The sequence below is a fragment of the Mustela putorius genome, unplaced genomic scaffold, assembly GCF_011764305.1.
Source record: "Mustela putorius furo isolate JIRA1106 unplaced genomic scaffold, ASM1176430v1.1 tig00000589_pilon_pilon_pilon, whole genome shotgun sequence".
Lineage (NCBI taxonomy): Eukaryota > Metazoa > Chordata > Mammalia > Carnivora > Mustelidae > Mustela > Mustela putorius.
Window position 1 is genome coordinate 1,464,649 of NW_025421425.1, and position 24,380 is coordinate 1,489,028.

The 24,380-nt window shown below is 45.8% G+C and overlaps 1 protein-coding gene across 7 annotated transcripts in view; it reads right to left on the reverse strand.

The window, feature by feature from the left end:
• SEMA5A (semaphorin 5A) overlaps positions 1-24,380 on the reverse strand; it is a 466,937-nt gene that overhangs the window by 109,424 nt on the left and 333,133 nt on the right. The window lies entirely within an intron of this gene.

The following is a 24,380-nucleotide window of genomic DNA, read 5'->3' on the forward strand; positions in this document are numbered from 1 at the left end:
ATAGCCATAATCACATGGAAATTCCATTCTCTATTGTACTGAGTAACTTACACTGGCCTCATTTCAGCAGGACAAATAGTATGTTTATATCAAAGGAAGTTACCAGATTAAATAAAGGCTGCCCACTTAAATTTAAATTTTAGATAAACCATGAATAATTATTTTGGAAGTCATATTTCCTACTCAGTAGTATTTGTATTTATCTGAAATGGAAATTTAATTGGATATCCTGTGTTTTATTTGTTAAATCTGGCAACCTTATTACACCCACATTTCATCTGATCATCCCAGCAAGCTAGTTAAGATGTAGCGAGCACACCTCACCCTTAATAAGCACGGGTTTGATCTGAGCAGGTTCACTTACATGTGGATCTTTTTTAATAACCACAGTAAGATACTGTAAATGTATTTTCTCTTCCTTATGATGTTCATTTTTTAAAGATTTTATTTATTTAGTGGAGAGAAGGAGGGAGGGAGAGGACAAGCAGGGGGAACAGCAAAGGGGGAGGGGCAGGCAGGCTCCCTGCTGAGCAGAGAGCCTGATGCCAGGCTTGATCCCAGGACCCTGAGATCATGACCTGAGCCAAAGGCAGATGCTTAACGAACTGAGCCACAGAGGTGCCTCCCTTGTGATTTTCTTAATAATATTTTCTTTCCTCTGCCCCACTTTATTGTAAGAATACAATGTATCTTACATCTAACACAGAGTATGTGTTAATGACTGTCGTCATTGGCAAGACTTCCAGTCCAAGGTAGGCTCTAAGTAGTGAGGTTTGTGGGAAGTCAAGAGTCATATGCAGGCTGTCAAATGCACAGGGTGTGGGTGCCCTTAGCTCCCTGTTACCCAAGGGTCAAGTGTCCATGCATGATTATTCTTACTTCATAGATTAGAAAATTGAGTTTCAGAGAGTAGAACTGATAAGGTTTTTTTTTTTTTTTTCTTTTAAGATTTTATTTATTTATTTGACAGACAGAGATCACAAGTAGGCAGAGAGGCAGGCAGAGATAGGGAAAAGCAGGATCCCCACTGAGCAGAGAGCCTGATGTGGAGCTCGATCCCAGGACCCTGGGATGATGACCTGAGCCGAAGGCAGAGGCTTTAACCCACTGAGCCACCCAGGTGCCCTGAGAACTGATAAGTCTTTCTGATAAGGTGCACTTTCTTGTAAGGGATCCAGACATCTAATGAACAGGGATCAAAGACTGTAACCAGGAATTCCAAAGTAAATGTCAATTCAAAGCTATTGTTGAGAAAGCAGTGTCTTGCGTAGGAAGAGGTAAGCTTTAAGGAGATTGAGGTATTCTCTTTTATTCCATGAACTCAGCTATAAGTCATAAAACTTAACCAGTTGGGGATAACATTCTGATCCAATGGGAGTTGCCATTGGATGCCCACAGGAAGGACATGCACAGGAGGCTCCTGCTTCGGGAGGCACCTGCTTCAGGGGGCACGTGTTCCCCAGGTCACTGGGACCACACTAACATCTCTTATGGACCACGCGGATGTGGGCACAGTAGGGCAAACACAATGACTGACGCCCCTGCGCCTGTATACCATCTGTCTAGTGAGGCACAAGGGCCCAAACCATATAAGTGCCTGAAGATGAGCAGAAGCGCCACAGACACTCAGAAGGTGGTATTTCTGGGAATCAGAGCGACAACTACTGCATGAAACGAGGACATGCAAGCACTGTCACCAGACCTGACTCCACACAAGTACGGGGCTTTACTAACACGCCTGCCAGTGGTAAGAAAACCCTCCAGGGCCCAAGTCATCAGAATGCACATCCAAACAGTTCTGGATACTGATTTCTGTGGGTGACTGATGATGTCACTGAAGACCAGAAGTGACTCTGACGGCAGGTAGAAAACACAAGACGTAAAACTGGAGGATTGTGATCACGGAGATACTCCTTTCAACCTCAATACTCCGAGCCTTAGGAAAATGACCAAAGGAAAAAGCGAAGGTTGTTAAGAAAATGGTTTCAAATGTGGAACATCTTCACATGAAGGAGTCATCTATTTAATTTCGAAATGAATGAGGGACCGCTGCGGGAAAATATTTATGAAAAACTTCTCAGAAGACTGGAGCATTACTGGAGAAGGACATAAGGAAATTCCCCCAGAGAAGGACAGACCCAAGAAATAATCCATGAAACCCCAAATCTTGCCCCCCCCCAACAAACCTCCACCCTACAGGAAAATGTTCTACAGCAGGTGAGGTATTGAGCACTTCACGGGAAGAGTAAATGAAATGAGAACAAAAATGAACAAAGATAAATGTGTTTTTCAGTAGTAAAAAAGCAAGTATTTTGGCTTCAGTGAAAAGTATTTTTAGAATAAAGTGTGGTGGTAACAAGAGCTTCCAGGACAAATTCCTACCATGTTTCCTGGGACCAAGATAACTTGCTCATGGCCCCTGGGGAAGCAGCAACAATGATTAAAATCCACGAAACCTTCGAGAGCACATATGCCTACAGGTGGGGACTGAGAGAGGTTGTCTGCCAACACCATCCAAGAGAAATGTATTACAATCCACGTAATTCTAAATTTTTCTAGTGTCTACATTTAAAAAGGAAAAACAAACAGGGAAATGGGTGAATTACTTTTTATTATCAATTTTTATTTCACCCACTGTATCCAAAATATTATAAGATGTAAAATTATCGCATGTAATTAATATAATATGGAGATGTTTTGCCTCATTTTAGGCTAAGACTTAAAAATCCAGCTTTATTTCAGACCAGCCACATTTGACGCGTCCAGGAGGCCCCCGAGGCTACAGCTGTGGTACTGGACAGGCTGGAGATGCACGGAGCTGTCCTTGGTGCTGCCCGAGGCAGCCAGGTGGACACCTGTTCCCCCAAACAGGCGTTAAGTTCATCCTCATGAACTTCATGAACTGTCCACTTCACCCATAGCATGACTAGCTTCACCGGATGGCCTTACACATTTGAAACCTGCCGTATGAGTTCCCTTGAATAAAGGGGTCCCCTCCACACCACACCCGTGTACTAGTCTAACTGCTTCCTGTTGCAGGTAAGATAACCCAGGTCTCTAAAGGTTAATAGCTCACAATTAGCTAGCTAGGGAAGAAAGCCCTGGGACTAAATCTGGCCCCACACTCCTCATCTCCCCACCTGGCTTTGCCTGCTGACAGTCTATCCACGAGCAAGTGACAGATGTCCTGTGAGAGAGAATTCAATCATTGTCAGATCATTGCTGAAACTTATGGGTTGCCACAAAGCAATCATAACCATTAGAGAAGGTTCCTTCCAGTTCTTTGTCTGCTCTGTAGAATTTTCATTCTAACGAGGGCTCAAGCTAGTCCCTACTCTTGGGTGGAGTGTAGTTTCTGAGAAAAGTATCACTTTTCTGAAAAATCATATGATCCTGGGGACCTCCCAGACAGAAAAGTTGTGGGTGACATGACTGATATTTTACCATCCAATCAACAGTCACAGCTAACATGAACAACAACGAAAAAAAAAAAAAAAAACACAATTAAGCTAACAAGGAAAGAGTAGTACAGGTGTGCAGCTTGATGTACAAATAGGAAAATACAGACCACCTTCACTTTCCTAATTCAGTTCATTTTCTGAAACTAACAAGACAAGTCCATAGAGAAAATATGAGAGACCCCATTGGAAGGGCCACCTATAACTGTCAATGGTCTATCATCATTATGTTTTCTTTTTTTTTTTTTTAAAGATTTTATTTATTTGAGAGAGAGAGAGAGAGAGAGAACATGATATGGGAGAGGGTCAGAGGGAAAAGCAGATTCCTCACGGAGCAGGGAGCCAATCTTGAGACTCTGAAATCATGACCTGAGCTGAAGGCAGTAGCTTAATCAGCTGAGCCACCCAGGCACCTGTATTATCATGTTCTCTGAATTAAAATTCTAAACGGTCCCAGGACATTAGAGAAGGAGGGGACATACAACATTATTTTGAATTTTTCAGCAAGGAAAGCAAAGCCCAGAAAGGTTAATAAGTGTCAAAGTTCTTGGGCCAGAATTTAGATCCTCTTCTTCTCAATCAAGTGCTGGTTATTTCTGTTTTAAAAGTATGGAAGGGGCGGGGCGCCTGGGTGGCTCAGTGAGTTAAAGCCTCTGCCTTCGGCTCAGGTCCCGATCTCAGGGTCCTGGAATAGAGCCCTCCATCAGGCTCTCTGCTCAGCAGGGAGCCTGCTTCCTCCTCTCTCTCTCTCTCTCTGCCTGCCTCTCTGCCTACTTGTGATCTCTGTTTGTCAAACAAATTAATAAAATCTTAAAAACAAAAGTATGGAAGGGGTAAGATGCAATCCCTGTAAGAGTGCATCAGTATCACTACAGCTTATGAGTTCCTGAAAGGTCAGGGGGACTGATAAGGGGTGTATGAAGCGACAGTTCTTAATCAAGACAAAGATGAAGCTATGATTTATGGACATGTGCTTACCACAGAATTCACTAGACAGATAACTAATGTGTAAGTGGTGTCAGGCCCAGAATGGATCTGACTTCTCTATTAGGCTTGGGACTCTCATTTCCAAAAGCTCAGGAAGCAAACAAGAGAATAATCTGATGACAAAAATGCCTATTTCAGTGCAATCTTCAAAACAAGAGGACTTAAACTTATCTTTTAATTAATTAATTAATTAATTAATTAATATTTTGGTAGGCTCCAAGCTCAATGTGGAGCCCAACACAGGGCCTGAACTCACAACTCCAAGATCAAGACCTGAGCTGAGAAGCTAAGATCAAGAGTTGGATGCTTAACCCACCGAGTCACCCAGGTACCCCCAAAAGAGCAATAAAAGCAAGAAAGCTTAAAAACAAAAATAAGACCCTTAAACCACTACTGGCTGTATGTAATGTTAGCTCTACATAATGTGAACTCTATTGTTCATTATTCAGTTATTACTGGCTGAAAATTAGCCATATTTTTAACTTTGGGGACAAATAGCTAATATTTTTCTAATTTTCAGTTTTCACTTTGTTTACTAATATGGACTGAATTGTTTTAAGGAGATTCAATTTTGCATCTTGATAGAGATGGTCAAGTACAACAATCTCCCATTTGTTATGAAAGTAAGCCTTCTAATAAGATAGGGAGTATTACAGGTTAAAATGTGTCCCCTCAGAATTCATGTTGAAGTCTTAATTCCTAACACCTCAGAATATGAGTATATTTGGAGTTAGGGTCCTTAAGTAATTGACACAAAGTAAGGTCCTATGGGTGGTCCCTTATCCATATGACTGGTGTCCTACGGGCTCCAAGAAGAGGAAATTAGGACACAGACAGGTGCATCCCCATGTGGGGACACATCAGGAAGATGGCCATCTGCATACCAAAGGGAGGGGCCCCAGCAAAACAGGACTTTGCTAACACCTTGACCTTGGACTTCAACCTCCAGAAATCAGTGGAAAATAAGTTGTGTTGTTTAACCCTGCCAATCTGTGGGACTTGTGATCTTTGTCATGCAGCTCTAGCAGGCGTGTAAGGGGACTCCATGTCAAGAACCAGAAATATAAAACAATGATCTTGTCAGCCGGATAATTTGCTTAGAGCAATTTCAAAATGAGACCATGAATTACTGCCCCGTGTTTCCTTAAGATCTCAAGACTCAGGGGCTCCTGGGTGGCTCAGTGGGTTAAGCCGCTGCCTTCGGCTCAGGTCATGATCCCAGGATCCTGGGATCGAGCCCCGCATCGGGCTCTCTGCTCAGCGGGGAGCCTGCTTCCTTCTCTCTCTCTCTCTGCCTCTCTGCCTGCTTGTGATCTCTGTCTGTCAAATAAATAAATAAAATCTTAAAAAAAAAAAAATCTCAAGACTCAAATTCAAACGCAAAGACACTATAAATTATAGATTTGACTCATTTTTTTTTACCTTGTATGATCACAGTGTAAGATTCATATTAGTAACAGCCTAGTATTTTCAAATACTGTCATTGAATTCATTAATCCCCTATATCTATGCTCCTGAGCTAGTAAAGCAGCTGGAGATGATACACGACATGCAACGTTGTGAAAAATGGATGCATTTGGATAAGCATTATAAAATAATTCATGCAGATGGGGCTGTTGCTCGCGACCTTTATGCTAATGGCTCTGCTGCTCTTTGGGGGAAACATTGGAGAAAACCGAGTGAGCACTCAAGAGTGAACTGTCAGGTATCTGAGGAAAAGGTCGCTGATTAGAACGAATTTCTTTTTGGAGGGATTCTGGAATTTTAGTCTCACTGAAATTTCAGAAGTTTATGAAAACAGATCTCTCTCTCTCTCTCTTTCTTTTTTTTGGAAAGAAGGCAGGAAGGAAGAAGGGAGGGAGAGAGGGAAGGAAAAAACAAACACGGTCAGCTCAATGTAACAGTTACTGTTGCTAAAGCCTGGACAATGAAACAATTAAGCTTAAACAATACTTAAAGAAAAATTCCTTATGCTCTATATGTGAAGTGGCTTTAATTCGATGAACTTGAGAACCCTGAACAATGAAAAGAGACCCAGAGAAATGGATTCTTCTTAAGAAGAGGAGCTGTGGGGGCACCTGGGAGGCTCACTGGGTTAAAGCCTCTGCCTTTGGCTCAGGTCATGATCCCAGGGTCCTGGGATCGAGTCCCGCATCAGGCTCTCTGCTCAGCAGGGAGTCTGCTTTCCTCTCTCTCTCTCTCTGCCTGCCTCTCTGCCTACTTGTGATCTCTGTCAAATTAGTAAATAAAATCATAAAAAAAAAAAAAAAAGAAGAAGAAGGCAGTCTGTCTCTTAGAAAAAAGAACAGGAGCTGTAAGCACTTCCAAAGCACACAATAAATATGTATTTCCTCTAAGGTGCAATAAAAAACTTAAGAGGGTAGAGCTGTAACTGACCACATATCATACACACACACACACACACAATTTTGTGTCTTGTGAAAAAAACAGTCATAAGAAGCAAAGAAAGGGCTGGTTCAGGAAAATGTGGGACAAAGATGCAGACATTATTGCAAAGCATTGGATGTTTAAACGTAATCTTGACTTCCTTTTCCTCTTGTTATGTCTCGATGTTTCATTTTATTTTAGGAGTATTTATTATTGAGTTTACTCTGTGCTGAATCTAGTACAGAAATTAGACCCCTGAAAGAGACCCATGGCAATTCTGACAATGGTTTCCTGTGACCAGGCTGGAGACCCACTGTGGACACCAAGACCACTAACCGGGAAGACTAAATTATTTTCTTTCCAATTGTGCATTTGACTCTTTGATTCTCTGCCACTGTATCCAAGAAGCATTTTTAGTGTTTTGTCTGCTCGACCCAGAGTTACTGCAGAGTAAAAGGAGATGTTTTGTATTTGCATCTGTTACTGTTCCAGGCATTATCAGTGAGGTAATGATGAAATGCCCTCTTCCACTCCCTGGGCAGCATGTTGCCATGGCAACAGATCATTATATAAAGTTCATCAATTCAGCTGGTCATTATCCCAAAGTAGCAGACAGCTAATATGTTATGAAAGTTTTTTCTTTTAACTCCTAATTGGGTAAATGAATTAAACTGGCTTTGGCACTGGGAGCTCAGCATCGCACTTACATAAATAAGAGGGAATTAAAAGGGGAAAACAGGTCATCATGGTTACTATATGCTCAAAATGGACATTTAATCAACTCAGTTTATCAGATTCAACTAATGGCTCCTCCCCTCAAAAAAAAAAAAAAAAAAAGAATATGTTAGTCTGTTTAAGTGTCTTAGTCATAAATTACATACAACATCAGTTGATCCCAAAGTATTATTTTAAACCATATTATCCCATCCTGGCCCTTGGTATAGAAGTTCCAGGGAGGCAGGGCTTGGGGGAGGTAACGTGGCTTGTTCACCGTGATCTCACTGGCACCTGGAATGGTGTCTGGTATACAGCAGGTGCTCAAGCTGAGCACAGGGCTCAGAGTGTGGATTCTGGGGCCCAATGGCCCAGCTTAGACACCCAATTCCCACACTTATAGGCTACGTGGCCAGGCTGGTCACACCTCTGTCTCCATCACCCAGGGGTCTAGCTCTCAAGTTAGTGGACACACAATGAGCTCCTCTAAGCAGAGGGCTTGGCCAGTGCCCGGCGCAGAGAGCACCTCCTAAGGACCCATTGTTATTCTTCTCTTGCTACTTCTAGCTTATGGCCTATCCGCCCTATTCCAGTCCTGCCTAAAATGTGAGGCCAGCTGCCTCTGTCAGCTCTCGCCCACCCGAAGCTGGACGGGAGACACTACCTTTGTCCCCAACACCCTCTACTGCCTTACAAAAAACCCTACCAAACCAAACCCTCCTTTAAGCATGCAAAATCAGAACCTGATGCTTTTAGGAAGTTTATCACTGGAGTTTCCTGTGAATAAAAACAGGATTACAATTAAAATGAGAGCAATCAGTCCAGCCCTCTGGGTGTCCTCTCGAAGCTCTCATCTGATCATACCACTTGCATCTGACTCTCCTTCTGCTAAGGAGGCAATTCAAGTTTCTAGAAGGAGATTACTTGCCTTGGATTTATTGTATCTAAATTACACAACAGCCACCTACTTGGCAGAGCGTGCAGCCCTTCCCTGACAGTCACCAGGCGGGAACAGAGTCTAAATCAGCCTCACACCCCAGTGGTGAAATTTACACCGCGTCTGGTCCCATTAGTGTGAGTTGGGATGGTTGAGAAAAATCCATGCTAAGCACTTTTATACTTTTGCAACGTTAATTTAAAAGGGAAAAAAAAGGGGCGCCTGGGTGGCTCAGTTGTTTGGGCTGCTGCCTTCGGCTCGGGTCATGATCTCAGGGTCTTGGGATCGAGCCCCGCGTCGGGCTCTCTGCTCCGCAGGAAGCCTGCTTCCCTCTTTCTCTCTCTCTCTCTCTGCCTGCCTCTCTGCCTACTTGTGATCTCTGTCTGTCAAATAAATAAAAATCTAAAAAAAAAATAATAATAAAAAAAGGAAAAAAAAAAAGAGCTCTCTCCTCAATGGAATAAGAAAATGATTTTGTCGTTCTTCTGAACTGCTACATTTTAATTATGGATAAGTGGCTTGTGCTCCAAGCTCTTTGATAGCTGCGATATTCACGTGCTTCCCCCAGGCAGGACGTGATCCATTCCTCTGGCTTCAAAGCTGAGCCAAGATCTCTACTACTGACCCAAACCTTTCTCTTCAGCTTCAAAAAATGATTTCCAACTATCAGAGCGTCCACACACAACAGGAATATAGCATATTCGAAATTGGGCTATGTCTGCTCCCCTTGAGCTCAAATCTGTCCATGCATCTGAAATCCTGAATTCATTTGTTAGGATAAAATTTTCAGTGTGATACATCCTACCTCTTAGCTTTGTCTTTCCTGTCTCTCCGCCCACAACTCCAACGAATTTAAATTTCTCACCTCGCCAACACCCCCTGTCTTTCTAAGTCTTCCATATTCTGTACCTTCTTTTAGGAAGATCCACCTGTCCTTTCCCACCAGGCAACCATCTCCCCATCTTCCAAGATACGCTGGTAACACGTGAGCAACACATTGAGCACAGACAGGACTCTGTGAGCCCAAGACCAGGCACTTCTTCACAGAAGTTACAGGGAAAACTGTGGACATCCAAAGGCATGACAGCGGGATCTGAAATAAGGAATCAAAGATCTGAGGGGCAGGACAGCCCCAGCTGGACCCACCGGGCAATGTCCCTGTGCAGGGAAAGAGGCTCCCACTGGAGCACTTCCGAGACGACAGGCAGCTTCCCGAGCCCTGCAGCATGCTGTCTTCCATGCTGACTTCCCAGCGTGCCTCCCTAAACCTTCCATGGGTTTAGTTTGTGATCACTGTGGCATCCCGGCCAGTTCTTACTCGTGCAGAAGGCAAATTAAGAGTCTTACAAAATTCACTCTTTTTCCGTAACTAGGATCGGAAAATCTGAGGGACAACCCAAACCTGACACCAGTGATACATCGTCCAGCCACGAAGGCCATGGTGAGGGTCCCAACCCCACAGCACGAGACAGGGAACCGGGAGTGCGGAGCAACTCGGTGTCTGGAGACAGAGCAGGACCAACCACAGGGCACACGAGCAGTCCCCTGATTCTTGGGAGGGGAATGCATCAGAGGAGGCAGGACAGAACTCAGACACTGGAGAAAAGACAGGAACCTCGCTCAGGAGAGATGTCAAAGGCTCTGTCACTAAAACTAGGCGAGAGGACAGAGCCCAGCCAGGGTGTGCTGAACTGGCAAGGAGCCTGCACCCTCCTGCTCCCAGCATGCTCTGTGCCCAAGGCCAGGATGGAACCAGAGGAAGCCACAGGTGCAGGTTAAGAACCTTCCTTTGAAAGTTAGAGATTCCTGAAGATAAGCTGCCCAGAGAATGACCACAGGTCAGCAATTCAATAAAAACCAAGACAGCTGGCTCTTAGCCAGGCCATTCAGAAATAATTAATGCTGCCCACAAGTATTTTTAAAAAATGCCACCATTGTATAATCAATAAAATTTTTAAATGAAAGAAAAAAATTGTTTAACTCAAAAAGCAGCAACTCATTATGAGGATTGCCTTTAAAGACCCAATTTATCAAAGACAAGTCAAGGCCACTATTTTTCACATTGAACCAGTGTTCTTTTGTTAAGGACAAGGTCAGATTTTAAAAATTAATTAAGTGATCATAACAACGAGGACCATAATGAAGCTTCTACCCTGATAATTAATCTTAGAGATCACTTTCAATACTAAGGGTAGATTTTTTTATTATTTCAAAATCCCATAAATGTATTTGAGTATTTAGACAATTAATCATTAGATGTTTTTTTTAATTATTGGCACACATTTATGAAAATGTCCTCTAAAACCTTTTCTCTGTTCTAAGAGTGTGAAAACCATCTTCTACTCGGGGTTATTTATTTATTTATTTTTTAAGATTTACTTTTTTATTTGAGGTACAGAGAGCAAGAGAGCGGTCCAGCAGGAGGAGCAGCGGGAGAGGGAGAGAAATTCAAGCAGATTCTGTGCTGAGCATGGAGCCCCACTCGGGGCTCGATCCCACGACCTTGAGATCATGACCCGGCGGAAACCAAGTCGGTCGCTTAATAGTTCGTGCCTCCAGGTGCCTCCATTCGGGGCCATTTGAAGGGACGTCTGCTGACCGCTGAGAACTCTCAGTGTTGCAGCCTCACATGGTCACAAAGCTGCTCACATGTTTTCTAGCTAAAGGAACACATTTTCCTGGAGCAAATTCTCCCTTCCTTTCTTTCAACTCAAGTCTAATCCCTCAAAAAAATAAATCACATATGCCATCAGTATCTTTATACCCAGCGGGAACACAAGAGTTAGACTAAAACAGATTACAAGAGTCACTCTCCTGGACCGTGTTTTAATCTCAAAATGAGATTTCAAAATTTTCAAATTGAGTTAAGTTTTAAATTTCAAACTGAGTTAAGTTTCTGCAGTCTTCAGAAATCCAAAACGTGATGATAATTATCCCCTTGGTCAGAAAATTAACTAATTTGCACTGAAGGCTCCTAAAGGGTGAGATAGAACCAAAAGCTCAGAGTTTTTTTCCTGTCATATTTGGGGTTAAAATAATGACAGCGGGCTTGGATAAAGAGAAGGATAGCTGGACGGACAGAGGGACAGAAGGTTTCCTACTTTCCATCTGCCTGCAAATTCGGCAATCGCTTAGCATACCGTAAGGTCAGCCAATGCAAAACAAGGTAAGGAACTTTTACTTCACATTGATTTTTCTTTGGTCTACATGTGTAAGCACCTACAGAATTTTAATTTCAGGTATTCTTGATTTGGAGGTTGGTTAGGCGCAGGCTGTCTCAATCCTTCACAGAAGGTTTCATCAGTAAATGATGAAGTAAGAGAGAGAGAGAAGTAAGAGATGATGAAGTAAGAGAGCCCACTTCCTCTAATGCATGTCCTCAACTTCTCCAAGCAGATACTTAATTAAGTCAGATTTGAATCAGGTCAGGGTGGCATTTCCCACAGAGGACATTAGCTTGGAAACTCATGCCATTCTTTTTTTTTTTTTTTTAATATACTCATGCCATTCTTAACACCATGAGAATTGTACACTTCCTGAATAAGAACCCCTGCCACATCTTTTTGTATGGGCAATTCTATGGAAAGACCATAAAACACCCTATTTAAGGAACATCAATGAGGCTATCTCTGTTTCAAAAGGAAAGAGGGGTGGAAATTTTATAAGCCAACCAGTAATTCAACATTTTTTTTTTTTTTTTAAGATTTTATTTATTTATTTATTTATTTATTTATTTTTTTTAAAGATTCTATCCATTTATTTGTAAGAGAGAGAGAGTGAGAGTGAGCACAGGCAGACAGAGTGGAAGGCAGAGGCAGAGGGAGAAGCAGGCTCCCTGCGGAGCAAGGAGCCCGATGCAGGACTCGATCCCAGGACGCTGGGATCATGACCTGAGCCGAAGGCAGCTGCTTAACCAACTGAGCCACCCAGGCGTCCCTTTTATTTATTTATTTGACAGACAGAGATCACAAGCAGGCAGAGAGAGAGGAGGAAGCAGGATCCCTGCTGACCAGAGAGCCCAATGCAGGGCTCGATCCCAGGACCCTGGGATCATGACCTGAGCTGAAGGTACAGGCTTTAACCCACTGAGCCACCCACGCACCCCGATTCAACAGTCTTTTAATCTGGCTGTGAAACCAGGTTATTTTTTAAAAGACAAAAATGAAAAGAAATTCCTACATTGACTTCTCTGCACATGCCAAGCACTGTTTCCCTCCGCCCAGAACAGGTCTGGTTGGAGACAGGCGCGCTGTCAGTATTCGCATCACCGCACTGAGCTGTTTACCCAAATCACAGTGTGCTGCGGGCGTCCTGGAGGAAGGAAGTGTGGGGGGCTAATTGGCCACAGCGGTCTGGGGCGAGCCCACTTCCTCTAATGCATTCCAGGTGGGAACTACAGTATCAGTAGGTACGCCCACTCCCTAAGCTTGGCACTCTCTTCCCCCCAGGTCTGTCGAATCCCTTTTACACTGAGGATTTTGCTATCCACATTTCCTCTCCAGAAGGCTTATTTGCAAAGAAACAACGGGGTGTGTTTTCTTCCTGTTACTCTACAGTGTAACTGCTTCTGGATGAAAGCCAATATATGATGTCACTATTAATGACCTTCTATCTAGCCATGGAGATTGTATTTATTCCTTCCCACTCCTTCTGAATGCCTGCTGTCTGCTTTAGAATTGGATTACCCAGAGGCCAAGGCTTAACTCTGCTCAGCAGTGGCCGGTCCCCACTGCCAGGCCAGTGTCGCATCTCCAAGTTAGCAAGGAGGTGCTGAGGTCAATAATGAAGAAGGCGGACATCCAAAACCAAGGCATGAACACTCCGGGGAGTGACCTGGCTGCCTGATCAGACGGGGCTCCGCTGTGGCCCGAGCAACCCACCCCCGCTCCAAGCCCCCATTACTGTGGCCAACGTCATGGTAGAGGAAATCATCACCGAAAGATTTACTCTGAAGGCAACATTCCTTTCCAGGGCCCGGAGACCACAGCACTGCGGCCAACTGAGTAGAACGTGAATTTTCCTAGCACATAGATTCCATTTGTTAGCATAAAAGAATCAAATTATTCCCGATTTTATGGTGCTAAGAACTATTTACTTTTCTGATGTCACAGCTCAGGCAATGACCAAGTTGGGCCCATTGAGAACAAGTCCACCAATTATTCGAATGCCCGCCTGCAAGGGGCACATGTGGCCGAGATCTAGAATTCTGTTCCCCGAATCCTCAAAAGAATCACAAAGCCTCATCCCGGTCCTCTGGGTTCACAGAGGTCCACATCAACCCCGGAGCTGTGGACAGTCCCTTCCTGAGGGACTCTTGAATGCTCCCCAAGGGTCCTGGGACCATCAAATGTTGGAGAAGTGGTGCCCCCCTGGGGGAGAGACACGCCCACCTCGCCACCTGCAGGGTGACAGGAGGACTCTCCTGCCGGGGTGTGCGTTCCTGACCTCAAGTCGGGAAAACAACATGCGTCATGGTCCCAGTACGAAGGAAGGATAGAGGAGACAGAGAGACGGGATGGCATACTGTTGACATCACCACTTTGCAGTTTCCACAGAGAAAGGCTTCCTCGGCAGAAGTGGAGATCTGGGCATTGGGTGGACATGACTAAAATCTCTTCGGAGTCATGACCTCACTGGCCACAGCAACGATGGCATCCTCCCCAGCCTGCTGCCGAAACAGGAGAAGCAGGGCTGGGAACAGGAGACTGTTGTACTTAAACTCTAGTAATCGCCGTGAAATCTTCACGAGATCCGTCAGCCACAGGCATCGGCTGGGGTTTAGATGAAAAGATGTGTTAAAGAGACACAGTTTGTGTTTCTTCGTCCACAGACCGCAGTGCTTTACTACTGGGGGCAACTTGCAGTCAGTGTCGACCGTGTGAACGAGCAGGAGGAAGGCAGGCACGGTCCCAGACGGGAGAAGGCCGGGAATCAGACAGCGGGCAAACGGGCCACCCCAGGTCATGAGGGCCTCCTGCCCCACATTCAGAGGAAACTGGGACATCCACTCACTTGTAGCACAGAACTCCCCCTTAGCTTGTGGTTGGGAAGCTAGGCGTGAGCTCCTAAAATTATTCCAAAAACGTGTTTAAAAACAAAACGCATTACAACACAAGCATGAATGTTCCTGTGTTTCGTGAAACCAACCGATCGGTTGTTCTTATGCCATTAGAAGTGGCTTGGCATATATTAAACCTTTTCAACAGTACACTTTTCATTTTCATTGGGCCTGACATAAACTAATAGGAAGATACCAATTTTGTCCATTGAGTTCTAGTCACTGAGAAATGTCAGGGGAACAGGTGAAAGCCAGGCTACGCTTGGAATTTGGTGGCGAGACCACATGCAAAGTGGCGAAGCACCCTGGGGGGATTAGCGTCCTGGGGCCGCAGTCACGGAAGACCACACTCAGGATGGCTTAAAGCAGCAGGAAGGATTGTCTTGCAGTGCTGGTGGGTGGAGGTTGGAAAGCAAGATATCATCAGCAGGGCTGTGCTCCCTTGAGATTCCGGGCAGAACCCTCCCTTGCCTCTTCCCAGCTTCTGGTGGTGGCTGTCCACCACTGGTCTTCCCAGGCTTGCGGCGGCACATTCTGGCCTCTGCCCAGGTTGTCACATGTCCCTCTGTGTGTGTGTGTGTGTGTGTGTGTGTGTGTGCGCGCGCGCCCTCCTCTTAAAGGGACACCAGACCTATTGGATTAAGGGTCTGCCCTACTCCAGTGTGACTTAACCTTAACTACTCACATCTTCGGAGACCCTAGTTCCAAATAAGCTCGCATTCTGGGCTACTGGTGGGTTGGGACTTTAACATGTCTTCCGGGGGAACATAATCTAATCCATAAGGCCACGTCACTGGGATTTCCCACACTGCTATTATTCTCTAAAATGATTTTATCATTAGGCACACATTTATTACATTGTATCTAATGAACCACGTCATGCTTCCGTCTAGCCTCCAGGAGGAACCCTTTACACACCGAGCGAGTTCTGGTTAGGTTTGGATTTTCAGTGTCCAGTGAGATGGACGGAATTAGGAGTGACTGCTGAATGCCTTTCCAAGACACGATCTGCACAATATTATGCTTGCTCATTCCACCTAAGTAGTTGCAAATCGATTATAAATATTAAGGGAGACAGCTATTAACAATGGTAACCCAAGTGTATCAGTGTTTGGTGGCCCCCGGGATCTCTCCAGAGTCTCCCAAGTTTTGTGTATTTCAGTCCAAGGGACTGTTGGGACCCGCCCTGCAGTCAAGGGCCTCATGTTCCTCTCTGCATATCCCCTCTGCAGGGCTAGAGAAGGAACTGGAAGAAACTACACACAGAGGGAAAAAGTCAGGAGTGGGATTTCAGCATGCCCTAAGCCAGTTGCCAGTTGTTACTCATTTTTTTTTTTAAAGATTTTATTTATTTATTTAACAGAGAGTGAGGGAGAGATCACAAGTAGGCGGTGAAGCAGGCAGAGAGAGAAGGGGAGGAAGCAGGTTCCCTGCTGAGCAGAGACCCCAATGCGGGGCTCAGTGCCAGGACCCTGGGATCATGACCTGAGCTGAAGGCAGAGGCTTTAACCCACTGAGCCCCCCAGGCGGTCCCATCAACTGTTATTCTTAAAGAAGAAATTCTAGAGTGTAAAGAACATTGTTTCTTTTTGGGTTTTTCTACTAGCTCATTTGGGAAGTATTACTGATTTCTGAATTTTAATAATGGTTGGTAGCACGTAACAATAAATGTGCTGCGTTCTATATGAAAACTGTATTTGGGGGACACCTGGGTGGCTCAGTCAGTTAAGCGTCCGACTCTTGATCCTGACTCAGGTCGTGATCTCAGGGTCACGAGGTTGAGCCCCACATTGGGCTCCAGGCTGAGCCGGGAGTGTACCAGAGATTCTCTGTCTCTTTCCCCTTAGTCCCTCCCCCCCACTCATAAGCCCTTTCTCTCTCTCTCCCTAAAAATAAATAAATAAAATCTTTAAAATATATACGTATTGGAAGAAAAGAACGGGACGGTAGGATAAGGCCGTTGGCTCTATTTTCTCCACGGTCCTCCCGGGAAAGCCACGGGAAGGCACGAGTGCTGGCGTCCCATCTGCACGGAGCTGTCTCCTTTCTGCTCCCTGGGGTTAGGGGACCCCCACTTCTGGGAGGCTTCAGAACGTCAGGCATTCAATGACCCCTTCTCCTGCTCAGTGGTCCTTCTCAGTGAGATGATTCCCTCAGTCACCGGAAACTTTATAAACGTCAGATTCACGAGGTCTAATCTCTGTTGAAAGAGTCAAGAGCGTGCCTTCCAAAACACGAGCGCCCTTGACGGCGCAAGTACAGGCTCTACTTCGTACCGCCTGAAAATCGCTGAACACAATGGACCCCACTCGTTCCCCTTAGAAATGGCTTCTTAGCGCGGAAACCCCAGCCTCCTGCTTTCCTTCTTCACGCTTTCTTTTTTTTCCCCAAGCGAGGTTTCCTGTAACTGTTTATTCTGTTGTTTTTATCTCTCTCTAAAATAGAAGCTCCTTAAGGGCAGGGAGCCTGTGGTGTTCATGGATGAAACCTCTTCAGGGAATCTGACCCCCAAATTTCCACTTCTCCCTTCTCAGAGAAGGTCGTCAGCAATAATGCAACGGCCCAAACCAAACCGGCCACAGGCTTCTGTGACTTACCTACTTCCTCAGCTCTGCGTACCTACAGCACAGGATAAACCTCGACGTCTCTCCATGGAAACACCCAAGAGTAGTTTCTCCATTTTTTTTTTCTTTATCTCTTCAGCAAGGAGACTCTTCATATTTTTTTCCCTGTATTTGTCCTCCCGTACCTGAAGTTTTGACACCGAGGACTACGTCTCTGCTCCCGCAGTGTGTGCGTCGCTGAGCTTTATACCTACACGGAAGATCTGTCCCTCAGGAATCCACGTTTGCCTCTTCAGGGGCAACACCGCCCTAGTCAAGAGTGCGTGCCTTAGTCCAACACCATCACCGTGGACCGGCTAGCCCCGTCCACCGCACCCATGGCCTCTGTCCTGGACCCTGTTTGAGAACGGAGTGGCCCTGCGTGGACCAGTCTTCATCAGCCATCGCAGTGGAACGGCGTGTCCCTGTACTGACCACTTTCTCAGAATCAGTGAGACTCACGGCAAAATCGCAGTCACGCTGTAGAACCAGATTGTCCCATCTCCATCCTTGGGGCTGCCGCCGATCCGTTCTCCAGGAATTAGCGGCAGTCATCTTCGAAAGTATTTATTGTTTCATGTCACTGTCTTTCATTCTAGAATTTCTAGTTTTATTACTGATTTTTAATCGTTTTTTTGTTTGTTTTGTTCTTTTAGAGAAAGAGACCGTGCCTGCGTTAGCGGGGAGGGGGCAGAGGGGGCAGGGGGGGAAGCCCGTCGTAAGCAGGCTCCTTGCCTAGTGCAGACCTCAGTGTGGGGCTCAATCTCACAACCTTGAGCTCATGACCTATACCCAAATAAACAGTCCAACATTTAACTGACTGAGCCAACCAGGCACCCATTTATTATTATTATGGTTGCTGTTGTTGTTATTGTTATTACCACTACTATTAATACTGATTGTAGATTGGAATCTGAATATCTCAACATGAGCGTGCATCTTCTTCCTCCGCCTGTGTTTACAGCCACGCAGCCCTACTGGGTTGAGTAAATTCTCTCTTACTGTGATTGCTAAGCACACAGAGCATGAAGCAGGATTAGGGGTACGATCCCAGGGCTGTGTGAGGGAGGGAGGAAAGGAAGCAGGGTATGCTGCACCCTAGAAACTAATGTATTAAAAAAAAAAAAAAAAGGAAGCAGGAAAGAATGGGAGGTTATGCCACGCAAGGTGCCGCCATGCTCCTTGATCCAGAACCCCAGAGAGACATCTGCTTGGCTGCTTGCCTTGGACAGCCCAATGGAGGAAAAAGAGAAAGGAAATGGATTATCTTGTTTCCTCCCATGCCCTGCACCTCCCTGGTTGAAGCTCACCTCCCAGGGATGTAGGCCCCCTGCATCTCTGAGGTACATCTCCCCATCCCCTTTGCCCCCGTACAAGAAGCCAGATCCCAGACGGCACGCTGATGGCGCCGTCTCATCCCAGTCTGGACGTGGCAGGAGGCCCTTGGCCACCAGCTGGGAGGCATCGGTTGGAAGAACCTGCAGTCCTGCCAGGAATCTACTAGCCAACTGGGGCCTGAGACACGGCAAACGGCTGAAGGCCTTGGACGAGAGATGTGGAGGACGTGCTCGGAGATCTGTTCGATGCACAGGCCTTCTCTGAGCTCTCCAAACACACTCCACTTCACCACCTCTCAGAGCCCTTGCTGCCCGTCAGGTCCTACAGGATACCTTCCTCTCACTTCATTAGAAATTAAAATGGATTCTCCTCCCGACACCCATCTTCTCTCCATGAATTCCTTCCCGAGGCTTTTGTTCTGATTTTCTTTCCTTGGACTAGAAATCAAGGCTTTCTGTTCTTTTGTTTTTGTTTGTTTGTGTGTGTATTTTTTTTTAAAAGATTTATTTATTTGACAGACACAGTGAGAGACGGAACACAAGCAGGAGGAGTGGGAGAGGGAGAAGCAGGCTTCCCAGAACCCTGGGATCATGACATGAGCCAAAGGCAGATGCTTAACAACTGAGCCACCCAGGTGCCCCAGGGTTTTCTGTTCTTAAGGTAAGAATCAGAGATGTCGCATCTCTGAATTCTCCCTGCACTTTCTTTCTGAAGGGAGGGTTAGCCTGGAATAAAACCCTTGAGTCATGCTTCATTTTTCTCCAATTATTATATATGTCACTTTGCTAAAAATCTGGTATTGAGATGTCCACTGCTGTATTTTGCTTTGTTTTGTTTTCCTTTCGTCCTCAGAGCTTCTCCATCATTTGTTTGGCTGAATCGAGGCAGGAACTGGTCTTGTAAAAGACACCCCTGGTGTTCTGATGCCTGACATCTTCTCATTTGGGGGAGTGTCTGCCTGTCCCCTTTAATCCTGGTTGAGCATAATTTTCATGACTCACATTTCTTTTTCTCAGAATATTTTAGACCATGTTTCAGAGATTTATGCAGCTGGATCGTATTCTGGGGCCTCCTAACTTTTTTCCTTCTCCTGAATGCCAATGCTTTATTGATCCTTGGAATTTAAAACTTAACCTGGCTACATGCCATGTTCATTTACTCTGAATCAATATTGCTCCAACATGGTGGGTCTTGAAATTTTCAGACTCAATCTTCCTTTATTTTGAAGAAATCATTCCTAGTAACTTTGCCTGCCCCCATCAAGACCTCCAAGTCCTATTAGAGATCATTTCTGATTTTTTTTTTTTTTGCCATATTGCATGTGTGTGAGTGTGTGTGTGTGTGTGTGTGTGTTTAGAGAGAGAGACAGTGCACACACATGAGCAGGGGGCGGAGGCAGAAAGAGAGGAAGGAAGAGAGAGAATCCCAAGCAGGCTCCATGCCCAGCACCGAGCCCAGTGCAAGGCTCGATCTCATGACCCTGAGATCATGACCTAAGTCCAAAGTCAAGAGTCAGACACCCAACTGACTGAGCCACCCAGGCACCCCATTACGTGATTTATTTTAATCATTTTGCACTAGCTTGCTGCCTCTTAAACATTTTCTTCCAAATCAAGTCCCAGATGTTTTGTGAACCAGTTAGCAAATCATACCAGCAGCTACTGAAACAAACAGTCAATATATCCATTAGGCTCAGGCTGGATAGCAGATTGCATATCAGCATCACAAACAGTCAGGAACCAACCACAACGCTGTTGGTGTCTCACCACAGAGAAAGGTAAGGTACATCTGTTATAGAGAGAGTCTAGGTCAAGAAAACTATTATTTCATCCAGAACAGCACGACCTGAATATGGTGCAGAAATGCCCAGCATCAAGTTCACCCGGGGACCAGATAGAAATCTCAGCATTCTGCATAATGGAGAAACCTCTCAAATTACTATGTTGTACACCTGAAACTAATGTAACATTCTATATCAACCATGCTTCAATAAAAAATAATAAAATAGAATTTAAAAACTAAAATAAAATTTGTCATTTGTTATTAGTTCATCTCTTATTCTAAATACATATTCCTGTGTGGGGTGTGTGTGTGCGTGTGTGTGTGTATGTGTATTAAGTCCCAGCTCTCTGTACTATATCAGAATCCAGGTCTTACCCATTCTCGAGCTGAACAAACACTGGCTTAAAACAGTCCCGTAGAATAGTCAGAGCTGGGAATGAGGGAATCAATAGTCACGGAAAAATAAAATGGATGGTTAGTAGCGGCGGCAGAGGGTTCGAATCTCCAGGACCTGCCGCCTCAACAAGAGCAAGGGAGAATTAGGGAGCAGGAGCAGACCTATGCGGTAAAGACACATAGTCAGTTAGAGACACACTGGAATGGAGACGAAGTAAAAAGACAGTAGTACACTTCAACCTGGAAGGGATCGCGGAAACCCTGAAACTCAATGATATTTCCAGGGAGGCGGCATGAAATAGAACCACCAAGACTTTGTATGGGCAGAGCCTGAGTCACGGCCACCTGTAGGAGGCAGGCAGGAAGGACGGAGCCAGCCAAGGAGCAGCCCAGATGCAGAGGGCCAGGGAGCTGCTGTTCGCCAATCAGGCGAGGAGGAGAATTAGGGAACACATGAGCGGTCCACATGATTCTAATTTTGTCTTTGCAGGGGGAGCTGAGCAGCTGTACCGATGTGAGACTCAGTCACTTACAAAGTCTAAGTGTGCATATATATGTCTTTTATTTATTATTATTATTATTAATTTTATTTTAGAGTGAGAGCTAGAGTGCATTCACGAGCGGAGGTGGGGGTTTGTGAACAGAGGGAGAGGGACAAGCCAGCTCTGTGCTGAACACAGAGCCTGACACAGGTCTGGATGCCAGGACCCCGAGATCATGACCTGAGTGGAAATCAAGACTCAGATACTGAACCAGCTGAGCCACCCAGGCATCCCCAGGCATAAATACTCGAAAGGTGTTACCATTTGCCATTTTGCCTCTTGCTCTGAGAAGACCTTAAGGAAAATAGCTCATCAAACAGCAGCACAGTCGTGGCCCAGATAATAAGCCTAGCCCTGGCTGAATTTCCAATAAGAGAGAAAAGGGAACAGCAGCTAATAGACCAGGGACATGTCTGGGAAAAGCCCATTGACTCGGTGGGGTGGCGGCCAGCAGGGAAAAGCCATTCGAGCTGCAAGAAACACCAGGAACAGCCCTATTAACAAGGTCTATTTCACTTCAATTTTTAGATAATACTGACAAATAAAATAAACCAACTTTCAAATGGCCGTTGGCAGGTTTTCTCCAGGTCCTGTTAATTCAAGTAAAATCGGGGGGGGGGGGGGTGAATAAACTTATCGCCAGACCTGAATTCCTAAGCCCAAGATAGCAGACTGATTTCATTAGCAAGTGAGGAAGCACTCAGCTTCACGTGCGCTCGCACAGAACGCTACCCTCACGCTCCAGCAGCCGCGCGTTCACATATCCCTGGACGAGGTCTGGCAGGCGCTGCGGGGGGACCGGAAGGACCCCAGCCATGTGCGCTCAGTATCAGCTTTACCGACAAAGGGGAGGGCTGTTCCTGGCTTGCCTGGACGCAAGTCTGCTGGGAAGATGTAAATAAAAGCCCGCATCGGCATAAGCCTTCAGGGTTTTAAGTCAGAATCTCTAACCCTTGTGGTCCCTGCTGGTCGGGAAGTTGTTCGGCTCCTTGCTAGGTTAGGGAGAAGAGACTGGAGTTCCAGACTATTCTTTCATTATTCCATTCCACATTTCAATTCCTGGAAATAAAGAGGAAACCCCTAGGCTGGACCATTAAAATAATGCCCTTTAAAAATGAATTTTATTCTAAATAAACACTTAGGAAAAAAGGTATTTCCTTCAAAATGTTAATTAATCAGTGATGTAAGAGATACATGAAGGGGCTCCTGGGTGGCTCAGTCAGTTGGGCTCCGTTGTCCACCTTCGGCTCAAGTCATGGTCTTGAGGTCCTGGGATCAAGTCTCGAGTCAGGCTCCCTGCATAGCAAGGAGTCTGCTTGAGGACTCTCTCTCTCTTCCTCTCCCTCTGCCCCTCCCCCACTCATGTTCTTACTCTAAAATGAATAAATAAATAAAAAAAAAATAAAAGGGACAGAGATGATCTGTTTTCAGCACGTGAGGACACAGCGAAGAAACGGCCTCTGTGAACGAGGAAGGACTCTCATGGGGAAACAAGCTGGCGGCTCCCTGACCTTGAACGTGCAGCATTCACAATGGTGAGTGACAGATTTGTAATCCCCCCCACCCCTCGCCCCCCGGTGTGTGGTGTTTTGTTACAGCAGCCTGAACTGACTGAGACAGACATGGTCAAAGTTGAAGTACGGGACACTGCCGTGGCCGTTAGAGATGCTCGGAAGCTCACTACGAATCTTACAAACCAAGGAAGCAAACATCACCATCCTACAGCCTTGGCCATGGAGGAGGTCAGAATTCTCAAGCTGAAGCCTCAGGCTGCCCTGCCCACACCCCCCAAGGGCTGCTCAGGACCACCTCATCTCCCCTTCACCCCCCCCCCCCTCTGGGTACCAATAAGAGAGACTCAACAGCTTCCCGGAATCCCAAGGAGACTCTGTTCTCTGTGGCTCCAACCTTCAGAACATTTATGAAGAAAAACTAGGGAAACTTCTGGAAAGATCCAGTTCACTCATCCTTCAATCTACCACACGCCAGGCACCTGCGGGCACGGAGCATAAAAATGGCAGAAAATGAGCCGCGATGCCGTCCTACACAGTAGTGAACAAAACGCCCACCGCATCAGTGATTCTCTGCTTCTCCCGCAACACCAGCCAACTTCACCTCCCCGTCCCGCATGCCGCATCTGTCCTCTTCGAAGCTTTGCTCGTCACGAATGTGCCACCTCACTGCCTCCCCACCCCTCCATCACACGGACCCTTGGGGGCACCAATGGCCCCCTTTGGCGATCTCAAGGTCACGTCTTTGTCCTTACCTTACCTGACAACACGGTGTCCCTGCCCAAAGCTGACCACTCCCGGACATTCGATGTTCCTCTCTTTCTTCAAGGCCAAGTCTTCCTCCTTAGCGAGCTCTCAGCTTCCATGTTACCTCTTAGGAGAGGCCCCCCCTCACCGGCCAAGGACAGGAGCCACTCTGGCTCCCGCTGGCCCACGGCTCTATTCACATGCACGGGATAGGCCTGTCATACTGCCCTGTCGTACCCGCCGCAGCTGGCTGATCACATGTTGTCCTCAGCAGAGGAGGACGTTCCAGTCTGCTCCCCTCTGACCCTTCACGGCTCGCATGAACCACGAAATAGTAAACGTTCCATAAACCTTATGAATAGAACCAACCCACTGATGGGTATACAATACTATGCCCAAGGGGAATTGTGAGGACAGAAGATGCAGGCGTGGGGGCGGGCTCCATGTGGGGGTGCTTTGTGCAGGAGAATCTGAAGACAGGGACTAACTGGATGGGTGTGGGAACCGAGACATGGTCCCTGGGGCTGGTTTCGAACCCCCAAGCTCTCCAAGACAGGACCTGCCTCCAGCTGGTGACACCGGAAAGCAGACACGTTCAGATGTGCTCAGTAAGTTGATCAACAGTGTAATCTGTGTCTTTTTTAAAACAATGTGTTGTCTGTGCCCCCGAACATAGTCCTCCAATGCTTGTATCTACATCTCGCAACAGGAATGTCTTGTGAGCACTGCTTTGAACCACACGAAAATCCCAGTGACAATCCCAGACTAATACCACACCCAACAAACGTCCTCTAACAAATTCCATTGTCTTAAATTATCCCAATGAAAACAGTCTTGCCAAGAAAAGACTTATCCTGTGCGTAGTAAAGAAATAATAGCGAAGAAATCAGGCATAGTCATTGCGAGTAAAATTAGGACC